Genomic DNA, 12,396 nt, shown 5'->3' with positions numbered 1-12,396 from the left:
AAACAAACAAAACCCAGTTCTTTGGGTTGTTGGTGAAGCTGCTGCCTGAGGTGGCTGCACATATCCATGGCCAAGCCTCAAATCATGCCTGGGAATTGCATCAGAACATGAAAACTAAAACTAAAATTAAACTAAAACTATAAAACTAAGCTAAAATTAAAGTATAAAACTAAAACTAAAACTAAAACTAAAACTAAAACTAAAACTAAAACTAAAACTATTTCAGGAGCTTCCTAACATCAAGACACTGCAAGGACTTCTTTTCTTACCCTCGGGAACATTCCTGCACTGGTGGTTTCCATGTGGTTTCCAGTCAGGCTGTGTTTGGTGGACAGAGATTCAAGTCTGGATCTACTCCCAGTTAATTCCTGCCTGGAATTAATTGAGTTTATTTCCCGTCAGAGCTCGGCACATGCAGCTCTAGCTCATGGCCAAGGAAGAGCTGGGCACTCCTGGATTCCGATTAATCCGGCCTGTCCTGAGAGCAGCTCTCCCTCACAGAGGTGATGTTTTCAGGGATACACAGGGTGCACAGTACAGAGGTAGCTGCAGGCACCAGGCTTTAATGAAATGTGGGAATCTCCCTTTCCCTTGGTTTCCCTGGACAAATCACTGTGTCTCTGTTTCCCAGCAGAGAAGTGAAGCATTTTTCTTTTTCCACCTCTCAGAACAGAGAAGGATGTGGCACAGAGGCAGGATGGATGTCTGACCCTCTGCTCCTGCAAACCAAATATGAAATCAAATTTATTCTCAATCCCAGTGGCCTTCATACAAAGGCACAGGGATCTGGCCATGCTCCAAAGCAGGAAAACCGATGGCCTCCATCTCTCCAGGCACTTTGGAGATGCTGTGGGTGGGCTGGTGGGGGGCTGCATTCCCCAAAATCACCTTGACCTCCCTTTCCCTGGTGGATCTGCCTGGTGGCTTCAGGAGAGCTGTGACCTCTCTTTGTCCCCACCACCCTCCTGCCCACACTGGGGACACACAGCTTGGGCACAGGTGACAAGCACGTGGCCAAGGCCCTAGATGTGGAGAGCAGAAGAATTTTCTGACCATCCTTTCTGCCAGAGTTGAGCGCCTCAGGGGCTGCTTTGTGGCTTGAGGTGGGTGCTGCCATTCCCACTCAGATCACTTCATAATCCAACACAGGAATGCTTGTTCTGAGTGCCAAAGATTATTTCAGCCTGGTGGAAAAAAGGGGGGAGAGGGATGGAGGGGACTTGGGGGAGCAGTGGGACACTGAAATGAGAAATTACAGAAAGATGATTGAAGCACATTTTTTTTCCCATGAGAATTTCTGGATGCAACTGGTTTTGTCCCAAGCCATGAGCTGCCATCACCACAAAGTCCCTGTTCCTCAGAACAGCTTGGGTGGATCTGCACAGAGGAAGGTGAATCTGTGGGCTGCAGTTTCAGGTTTCCTCTGAGGATAACACCATTAGCTCCAGCTGGAAGGAAATCCCACAGCCAAACCCCTTTTTGTGTTGTCCCTGCAGTGTTTACTGAGGACATTTGTTTCTGTGTGAGCTATCTTAGAGTCCTTTGCATTGCAATGCCCTGCATTTCTTTCCCACTGAGTTAAATCAACATTCCAACAGCTCCTCTGTCCCCTGGAAGGAGCTGTGTGAGAGGCAAAGGCACAAATCACCCATCCCCACCCCTGGGCAATACTTAGGTGGCTGGAGGTGTCTCTGATGACTGGATGTGGCACTCTGTGCTGTGGTTTAGTTGTTTGGTCAAGAGTTGAATTTGATGACATTGGAGGTCTTCTCCAGCCTTAATGATTCCATGATTCTGGACACATCCAAGCCAGTTGTGAAATCCAGAGGAGTGCAGCGCTGGGCTAAAGGCCAGGGCTCCCCAGGGAGGGCAGGGATGGTGGGGCAGGATCAGGTCTGTCTGTGCCACATCCAAACTGAGCAGCAGAAATCCTGATGGAGCTCCTGCTCCAACCTTAGGTGGGGACTGGAAGCCACCAGCAATGAGGACGGAAGGAAAGACGCAGGCAGACAGCTCGAGTGAAAGCATCCAACATCTGGGATCCCTTCCCTAAAACCTCTGTGTGAATTTCAGTCCTCAAAGGCACACCAGACATGGATAATTCCTTTTGGGAAGCTGCTGGGGGATGGGGGACATTTTGCGCTGCTAATGAAGGAATTTGATGAATGTTTCCATGCTGTGTGAACTTTGTGGCAAGAATCTGAACCATTTCAAACGGAATATTTACTTTCTTCCTAGAAGCTCAAGCACCAGCAGTTGCCATGGGAACTCAGCCCACTCACCAGCCTGTCACGTGAACAGGTTTGTTTTGTTAGGAGTAGTAATATTCACATTATTTTTGGCATGAGGGGCTGATCATTGCCACCACTTATGTTCCAATAACTCTTTACTGTAATATCTTTGATAGGATTGTGCCCAGTGCTGCCCTGGTGAATAACTGCTGGCAAAGGTGCTGGAGTGGCTCAGGGGAACCTTCCCTTCATTAGGAGATGAACTATTTGCCTGTTGCTGCTGGATCCTGAGTCCCTGTGCTGAGAGTGAGCCTTGAACCTCAGATTATCATCAGAGCAAATCAGAGCCACAGACAAGGGGAAAACCAGAGCCGAGAGTGGGAGCGAGCATTGGAACAGCCACGGAGCTAATGGGGGGAAACAGGGGACTGAGGAGGAGGAGGAGGAGGAGGAGAAGAAGATTGATACTGGAGGGAAGGAGCCTGCCCTCCAGGGCAGTTTGTCAGGCCCTTTGTAGATCTGGCCGTGCAATCGGCAGATCTGCTGCCGGCTGTGATGAATGGATAACACAAAACAGCATTTCTGCAGGAGCAGATCCCTGGGCAAGTGGCAGCCACCAAGGCCCCTGGTTAGCAGGGGAGGACTGGAATAGAAAGGGAAGTTAAGGCAGGGGTGATAAACAGGGTCGGAGCAGCAGGTGAAGGTTTGGTGGCTCCTGCAGAGACAGAGAACAGGGGGTGAGGTAGAGGCACGGAAACGGGGAATGGCTTTAATGACAGAGAGTAGGGTAAGACTGCATTTTAAGAAGAAATCCTTCCCTGTGAGGGTGGGGAGGCCCTGGCACAGCTTACCCAGAGAAACTGTGGTTGCTCCTGCATCCCTGGAAGTGTCCAAGGCCAGGCTGGACAGGGCTTGGAGCAACCTGGGATAGTTGAAGGTGTCCCTGCCCATGGCAGGGGGTTGGAACTAAATGATCTTTAAGGTTCTTTCCAACCCAAACCATTCCATGATTCTATGATTCTGTGATCTCAGCATTCTCCATCTCTGTAACTTTGCTGGTTTGTTGTCAGGGAGGTCATGTCTGTGCATAAATATATGGATGGAGTTGACACTTACAGGAAAATTAGAGAAACCAGAATTCAGGATGAATTCAGCTTACATTGAAGTGCAAACCATTCCACTTTGGCACGTCGTCTCTCTCCCGAAACATCCAGAGATCTTGAACAAGACAGCAGGGAGAAAGGTTCAGGGATGAGAATTCTGAAATTCAGGAGTCCTCTGCATTTTTCAGTCATCAGGATCTGATGTGCCAGACTCGTCATCCATCCTGTGTCTCCCAGGTGCCTTTGGATACTTTCCATTTTCACGAGGGAGAATTGAGAGGATCACGTCTGTGTGTGGATGTGAGTGAGCAGTATCAGCACAAATGGTTTGAGGTGGAGGGAGAGCAGCAGTGAGTTGGCACAGGTGCCTTCCCCACCAGAAAAAGTGGGAGGATTATGATTTTACTCCAAAGACCCAAAGCTTTGGTAAAAGCACGGCAGAGAAAAGCTGTCCTCAGTCCTTGCCAGGGATTCCTGAGCTCGGGCACAGCAGCAGCTTGTGTTGGGACATGGGATGTGTTTTCAGGCTTCATCAAACCAGTGATGAGCCTCTTACCCTGCAACAAGTGCTCCTGTTGTTTGCAAACCGTTCCTGGTACCATCAGCAACAGCGCCATGAAAATAACACCACTCATGGAATGTGTCTTCCTGCTTTGCCAAAGTTTTCCCAAGGAGAAACCCAAAATCTCTTAACAAGTGTGTCAGGGCATTGAGCTCTGAAAAAGGCCACAAGTAGATCCCAAATGAGCTCTGCTTTTGTAGGGAGATAGGACAGCCTGTGGCAGTGAACTATTGATTCAAAAATCCTGGTACCATCACGTTTATGGGATATACGGGCTGGTGATTTGCCTCCTTTGGATATTTCCCTGCATTTGTCAGCCATCACAGCATCCTGTTTGCTATTCCTGTGCTTGGTAGAGTTCCCGGTGCTGTCAGCTTTCCCAGCTGGGATGGAAGCAGAGCTGTGCACATTCTGCCATCCAGAACGACGTGGGACGCTCCAGAAGAGCCTCCCTTCCAGAAAGACCAGCTGGACCTCTGCACTCTCCAGAGGAGCCAGCTGTGAGTCCAGGGCTACCAGCTGTGCTAAGAGACTGTGAAGGAGTTTTTACCAGCAGATGTTTACAAGGAGAGCAGAGGGGGTCAAAGATTTGACCATCAGCAGCTCAGATCCTGTTCTGGATCATGAATCCTCCAATGAGATCATTCAGTTACTCCTTGTACTAAACCCATATTAGAGCTTTCAGGGCTTTGCCATAGTTACTGATCAATAGCAGCACTAACAAACATCTCCTCTGTCTGACTGTGGAATAGACTGGTTTTGTTTTCCTTTTTTTAACCCACAAACCAGATTATTATATTTTTTTTTCTGTAACAAGAGAGCTTTTATACATAATTATACCCACCATTCAATTTGTGTCAAGCAATATTCCTGGGTATAAATCTCCCTGTAATTGTCCCTGCAAAATAAAAAAAAGAAACCTCAGCAGGGTCAGTGTGGTGGGGAGCAGTAAAATTCAAAATGCCTTGGTTTCCTGGAGGAGCCACTTGCCAAGTTTGATGCTGTTGTGTTGCTGCTCTCTTTCTAACAGTCTGTCTTTGATGCAGATTATTCCTTTAGTGGGAATTTATCCGTAGGGAAATGCAGGGACCTGGATTTACCAGAGACCTTTTGCAGTGCATTATTGAGCAGAAATGTTTTTAACCAGATTGCCAAAGCCAAAGGTTGTGTGATCAGCCTGAGTGGAAGGATGGGGCTCATCTCAGCAGCTGCAGGAGTCTACGTGTGGGCATCACCACATGAACCCATCATCCAGCCCTTTCCTCCCAAGGGGAAAAGCTGCTTCAAAGGAATTGATAATCTCAGTTATTCCAGTCAAGAACATGCCTGAAATCACCTGATCCTTTTTTCCAAAATTTAATCCAGACTGGATCATGAGGAAAGCTCTACTCTGCATCACAGAACAGCAGGTGGAGTAGCTATTCCAAGAGCTGAGGGGATCATTAATAAGTATCTCACTTACTAATAACCATCTCACTTACTAATAACTGTCTCACTGTCTCACTTGAACACAGTTTCATCCAGTTTGACCTTGATCATCCCTGCTGCAAATCACAACATGTCACTAGGTGCTGGCTGGAGTCACACTGGATAAACTTCAGTGTGGTGTGATCATATTCCTGGATAGAAGTGATTTGAAAATGCTTTTGGGAGGCAATTTTTAATTAAAAAAAAAAAAAAAAAAAAGAAGAAATAAAAAAGGATTGTTTAAGAATGATTGCTGCCTGCATGGCTTTTCTAAGTTTTCCTGTAGCCAAGTGATGTGGGGAATTATTGGCACATATCAACACATGGAATGATGAACAGCTGGAAGTGTTACCCATGGACATGGCCCTGAAGAAGCTGTAACTCTGAAAAGGGCTGAAAGACAAATAATTATCATTCAGCAAGTCTGACTGGAGCCTTCCTTATGGCAAGGGTGGAGGAGGTTATAGAAACTTACTCAATTAATCAATTGGTCCACATTATAATTAAACCCAAAGCAGAAAAACAATTATCTGGGTAAGTGCTGGTTAGAGGACATTTCTTTTAATGACTTTGCTCCGTTCCATTTTTAGTTGTGATGCAATTGATGAGGTGGATATGAGGCTTTTCTGTGTGAGTCTGAGCTAAAGAGAGCTGGATTATCTCCCCTTAATGGTGAGAATTCCTGGGATGTGTGTGCAAAGCTCTGTCCTCACATCCACACACTTTTCATCCCCCATGCCCCGCACGCACCATTAAAACAAAGTGCTCTGAGTGTGGAACAGTGGAGCATTAAAAAGTCATTAATCATGGCTTTGTACTCCTTGCTGCTGGATGTTAATTTTAATTTACAGTCACTTATTCAGTTCCCCTTCAGCGGAGTGGCTGGCTCTGCTCCTAAAGGCCAGGACAATGAGGGAAGGGAGAGAAAGTCACCTCAGGCAGGGACAGGGGGGTGTGGAGGGGTTCCCTGGGGATCCCACTCTTCTGGTCCCTCCTTTCTCTGTGTTTACATCGGGAATTTGATTGTCCAGATGGAAGAGCTTTCAAACTCTACTGGAGGAGAGAATGACATTTCCCAGATGCTCTTAAAAAAAGAAAGAAAGAAAAAAAAATAATGGAAGGAAGGAAGAGGAAAATTGCTGATTAATCATGTCTGGCCCACGGGGTAACAATTATCATGTTAATTGGGGAAGAGTCAATTGTGAGGAAATCAGGACAAGATCATCTGGTCTCCTGCCAGCCAGTTTTCACTTTCTAGGAGAAAACTCCTGCTTGGAGTTTTGGGGACACAGGCACTGCCACCCATGTAGGGAGGGTCAGGTCTGGAGCCACCCCATCAGAGCTGCAGGGAAGGGAACGGAGAGCTTTGGTGGGTTGTGATTTCTGTTGGGGTCCTCATTGTCCTTCCTGTGCTGGAAGTGACAATGGTGGGAAGATCTCACTGCAGTGCTCGGAAAGAGCTGAGGGGCTGGATCAGCCTGAAGTGATCGATATGTCCATGAGCAGGTGAGGAGCTGAGGGACAGGATCACCCTGAGGTGATGGATGTGTCCATGAGGTGAGGAGTGAGCAGGTGAGGAGCTGAGGGACAGGATCACCCTGAGGTGATGGATGTGTCCATGAGGTGAGGAGTGAGCAGGTGAGGAGCTGAGGGACAGGATCACCCTGAGGTGATGGATGTGTCCATGAGGTGAGGAGTGGGCAGGTGAGGGGCTGGATCAGCCTGAGGTGATGGACCTGTCCATGAGCAGGTGAGGACCTGAGGGGCTGGACCAGCCTTGAGGTGATGGATGTGTCCATGGGGTGAGGAGTGAGCAGGTGAGGAGCTGAGGGGCAGGACCAGCCTGAGGTGATGGATGTGTCCATGAGGTGAGGAGTGAGCAGGTGAGGAGCTGAGGGGCAGGACCAGCCTGAGGTGATGGATGTGTCCATGAGGTGAGGAGTGAGCAGGAGTAGATCAGCCTGGTTGTTCCCAGTGCTGGCCATCACACATATTAAGTCATGGGGAAAGGGTTTATTATCACAGAATCATGGAATGGTTTGGGTGGGAAGGGACCTCAAATCCCATCCAGTTCCACCCCCTGCCACACATAGGGACACCTCCCACTGTCCCAGGGTGTTCAAAGCCCCATCCAACCTGGCTTTGGGCACTCCCAGGGATCCAGGGCAGCCATAGCTGCTCTGGGCACCCTCTTCATTGTGATGCAAAGAAACTGTGACATGGAGCTCTAACAGGAAAAAGAAAACACCACCAGGTTGTATTTCTTTAATAACAAAATACAGTTTTGTTTATTCCTTGAATGTTTACAAGTTCTTTTGCCTGTCCCCACTGTCCCTCATTCCTTTAGGGATGCTCTTTTCAGAGCATTCATTGCTTCTAGAAGTTACGGTTTCTTATGATGGGGTTCAGGGTTAGGGCTTTCCAGGCACCCTGCTCTTCCGTGAAGCTCATCCTGCAGGAAAACATGGAATTTTTCCACAGAATATGGAGAGCTCCTCTTCACATTGCTGGTGAAGGATCCTTAAATATGTGGGATCCCATATTTTTATAGATATATAAATGTATCCAGCACAAAAGGATGGCAGCAACCAGAGATGTTGATTGACTGTCCTGAGCCTCTTCAACTTCAGCTGGATTGTTTGGTCTCATTTCAAAAGTGTCAGTGACAGACAGACCAAAAAGGACAGGATCTGTGAATATGAGCATGTTCTGAGGGTGCATTTATTTAAAAGGAGAAAACTTTCCTGTCATCCACCTCTGTCTTCTGCTGGACTACGTGTGGGAGCAGCCAGTGACATGGACAAAATACTGAGTCCCAGTAAGGCTCTGCTGCTTGGCACCAAGGAGTGTCATGCCCCTCCATGTGTTGTTTTCCAAGTCTGATGCCAGGAAATGAGTTTTATGACCTGGAGTAGGACAAAAATTTTCCTGAGCAAGCGTTGTCCCTGTTGGGACAGCACTGGGCTCGATTAGTGCAGCACGTGCCCCGTGTGTCCCTGGAGATCAGCCCTGGGAAATTGTCCCGTCAGCTTGCCCAGACTCCTGCCTGCAGAGAGCCACTGGATGGATGCCCAGGAGCCCAGGCACTGTGAGAGGTGAGGCACAGCCCTCTCTTGGCTGTGGCCTCTCTGCTCGAGAAGAAAGAGCTGAAGCAAGTCTCCATCTCCTGCACCTCCTTCTGTGAGCAGCCCTTCAGAGGCAGCAGATGGGTCCAGCATGGCACTGACACAATCAGAAATAGCTCTGGCGCAGCTCCCCGCGTCATTTCAGACTGTCTCTTCCCTGGCCATGTGGCCAAGCTGCAGGAACTGCTGGAAAAAGTCAACTCTGAGCTTGCAGAGCCAGGATCTCATTAGGCTCAGCAGGGAAGAGCACGGAAAACAAACACCTGGCACCACGATGTCCCTTTAGCAAGAATTGTGGTGTAAAAGGCGAAGATTGCGGTCTAAGAGGCAAAACCAGTATTTGAAGAGCATCCTCCCACCTGTCATGGGCTGGCACTGACAGAAGGTCTCATTACAGCCATCAGCTGTGGGCATGACAGGATTTGTGCTCCCAGCTTGGGCTCTGGGCTGCTCTCAGGGCCTCTGAGCCAGGCCAGGGTGCTGCAGTGTGCATGAGCAATAAGAGGGGGTCTCCTATTAGCACAGACCTTTGAGGATGTGAAAGTGAAAAGAGCAGAGAAGAAATATATATTTTAAAAAAAATCAAGTCCAAGCCAGTGGAACATCTCTGGTTTATTCATTGCTGCCTGATTTCTTATTTACAATGTATTTATTTACTTGAAGGCAAGGTGACCTTCAAAGCTGCTGCTTGTCACTGGCAGGCTCTTGGTTGCAGGTTGCATGTTAATTTTGGCTGGGGCACTGGCACTGAGCATCCCAGGCATCCTGTGGAGGAATCTCTGCCCCTTAATTTTAGTGCTGTTTAAAAGCAGGAGTCTGCTTTGGGTAGCCAGGCTGGGTTTGGAAGCCTAAATCATACAAAGCTGTAGGGAAAATGTGAGCCTGGTGATGCAAATTCCCCTCTTTTTTTGTTCCACCTCGTCCCACTCAAGTGAGGGATGAGTGGCTCTGACTCTCTGCCATACAGGGACTGTTTGCAGGTCCCACAGCAGATGTGGGAATGTTCTCTCCCTCCAAACTGCCTTTGCAGAGAACAATCATCTGCCTCCCACAGATCCAATGCAACACGGTTTATTTCCATTTTTAACAGCCTGTAAACCCAAGCATCTTTTCCTCCAGCCTTTTCCACTCACCAGGGATGTCCATGCAGGTCTTCAAGGTGATTTTACAGCCTCCAGAACAGCAAGGTTGCCACAACCACAGCCACAAATGCATCCAAATTGTGTCTGTGGAGAATGATCAAGAGATTATGACAAGCAGGGCTTCCAGGGCAGGAGCCAAAGGAAAAGATCGGATGTCTGTGGTATTTACAGCACTGCCAAGATGCCAGCAATGATCTGTTGGCAGCCAAACACTTCAAGCCTGGACCCTGCAAGCCAGGCATCTCATTCAGGGTCTGTAGAATGCCCTGGACACTTCCCACTCGGGACACTTCCCTTTATTATTCCAAATAAATTCAGTGCTCTGCTCAGTGTCCCAATTAATGCAGCAGGCCCTGTCTCTGGGTTGTTCTGAACACACAAAAACATTTCCCTGTGCTCTCAGACAGATGCCACACTTCCCCCAGAGATAGAGGGGTTTTCTGGGAGGGAAAATTTGTCACCCTGGGTCTCACTTGTGCAAACAGAAAATTTTGCTCCTTTCAAAAGCAGGGGAAATGAAGGCAGGAAATGAAGGCAAGCAAAAAATAAAGGCAGGAAACTCATTTCTTGAAGGAGAGGGGTGTGAATGGTCTGAAGTCTTCCTTTCCTAACCTTAAAAATTAATTATGGTGAAAACAGTCCCAAAGAGTGGGCACACTGAATTCAAGATAAAGGTGCCACTTTGGTGTACACACAACCTTAACTTGGCAAATGTTAGCCATAATTTTGGATGTACATCCCTTTAGGAGGAGCTACCTTTTTCCCCTGGCACCAGGGTATGCTTCAGAGATAAGAACAGAGCCAGAGAATGGTTTGGGTTGGAAGGGACTTTAAAGATCATCCAGTGCCACCCCTGCCATGGCAGGGACACCTTCCACTATCCCAGGTTGCTCCAGTCCCCATCCAGCCTGGCCTTGGACACTTCCAGGGATCCAGGGGCAGCCACAGCTTCTCTGGGTAACCTGTGCCAGGGCCTGAACACCCTCACAGGGAAGGATTTCTACCCAAAATCCCACCTAAATCTCCCTGTTTTAGTTTAAAATGTATTTTCAGTACCTGCTGGGGTAAAAAGTCACACACCTCCTTTTTTATCAGCCCCTTTAGACCCTGCAAGGGGCTCTGAGCTCTCCCTGGAGCTTCTCCTCCTGAACCCGCCCATCTCTCCCAGCCTGGCTCCAGAGCAGGGGGGCTCCAGCCCTTGGAGCATCTCTGTGCCCTCCTCTGGAATTACTGCAATAGACCCCAGGGTAGAGAACCCCAGTGCTACACCCAGATAATTCATTCCCTCAGTTTAAGGAGTCTAGGTTATGACCCAGTCCATATCCAGCTGCTTTCCTCCAGCACTCTGCACTAATTACTCTGATTTTTGACCAGCATAAGAGCAGCTCCGCCACAGCAAAGCCTCAAAAAATTCCCAATCACTCAAGGCCCTTCCTCTCCACGGAAATCTTTAGTAAAAGGCGAAAGATTTATACGATTTGAAGAGAAACCTGAGCATGCTCGCAGCTCCCGCCCCACACTCTGTCCCCCAGGACTGTTCCTCTGGCGGTGATGGTGACCCCAGGTAGGTGCCAGTCTGACCCCGTGGTGTCCCCAGCCCGGTCCCTGCCAGTGACACAGCCCAGCCCCATGTCCCCACCGCCTGTCCCCACCGCAGATTTGGGAATTTCCATCGGGGCTTTGCAGCAGCCCCGCGGTGCACCCTGGGTATGCAAATTTCCTGAATACTAATGAGGCGAGGAAGATGAGCTCATCAGGGCCTTTCATCGGCTGTGGACAGCGGCAGGGGCTGGCTCTGCTCCTGGTCCTGACCAACACAGAATCCCAGGGTGGCTTGGGTTGGAAAGGACCTTAAAGTTCAGCCCGTGCACCTGGGCAGGGACACCTTCCCCTGCCCCTGGTTGTGCCAAACCCTGTCCAGCCTGGCCTTGGACACTGCCAGGGATCTCAACATCTTGAAAGACTCCTGCTGATACAGAAAACCAGACTTTTTTTGTGTGTTTCTGCTGATAATCTTTGTGACTGGGCTCCTGGCAGAGACACATCAGCTCCATGCCTTCAGTTAGAGGATCCCAGGGCATGGACTCTCTGCAAAGGTTTGCTTTCATTAAAAAAAAAATCTCTTGGGGCTTGGGCAGGAGGGGAAGAAGCTGTGCTGGAAGGCAGCAGCTCCAGGAGAGCCAGACAATCATCAATTTGATGATTTGAGAAAAAGTCTCAGAGCAATGGCTGAAATCCCTCAGAAGAGCTGACTCAGTCCCTGGAGGCAGCAGCAGGGAAATGCTGAGCGAGATGAGGAGAGTCATTTCTCCTGATGGAGACACCCAGCTCTGATGTCTGTGCCTGCAAGGGAGCATCCAAGGCTTGGAGAGACATCAGAAGAGAGCAGCAGAAATGACTCAGAAGTCTGGAGGACAAACTCTGAGCAGGAGACGTGTCAAACTTACCCCGTTCGGCTCCTGGGAGCGGCACGGGACAGGCACCTCCTCATGGAGATGTTTGGCTGGTTCTCCAGGAGAGTTTCTGAGAGTTTTCATTGCTCAGGTCAGGCTGGAGGAAATAAAGACTGAGGGGAATCATGGAGAGGATTTAAGATGCTGGAAAAAGGTCCTGAGGAATCTGGTGGATTTCCTGTCTCCTCAGAACTCTGGAAATCTGGCTGTAGTTCAACACAGAGCACTGGACCCCCAACAAGAGCAGGTGGGGAAAAACAAGAGTTATTATAAAAAGATAGGTAATATTTATGATAATTTACAATATTTTATT

The 12,396-nt window shown here is 48.7% G+C and overlaps 1 non-coding gene across 1 annotated transcript; it reads right to left on the bottom strand.

Moving 5' to 3' along the window:
- Positions 1-11,013: 11,013 nt before the first annotated feature.
- On the bottom strand, positions 11,014-11,128 carry LOC111923242 (U5 spliceosomal RNA). The gene has a single exon (XR_002860973.2). It is a non-coding gene; the product is annotated as a U5 spliceosomal RNA (small nuclear RNA).
- Positions 11,129-12,396: the final 1,268 nt, after the last annotated feature.

Source organism: Cyanistes caeruleus, chromosome 4 (genome assembly GCF_971803275.1).
Source record: "Cyanistes caeruleus chromosome 4, bCyaCae1.hap1.1, whole genome shotgun sequence".
Taxonomy (NCBI): Eukaryota; Metazoa; Chordata; class Aves; order Passeriformes; family Paridae; genus Cyanistes; species Cyanistes caeruleus.
The sequence above is the reverse complement of the archived record's forward strand: the minus strand, read 5'-3'. Positions and strand labels throughout refer to the sequence as shown.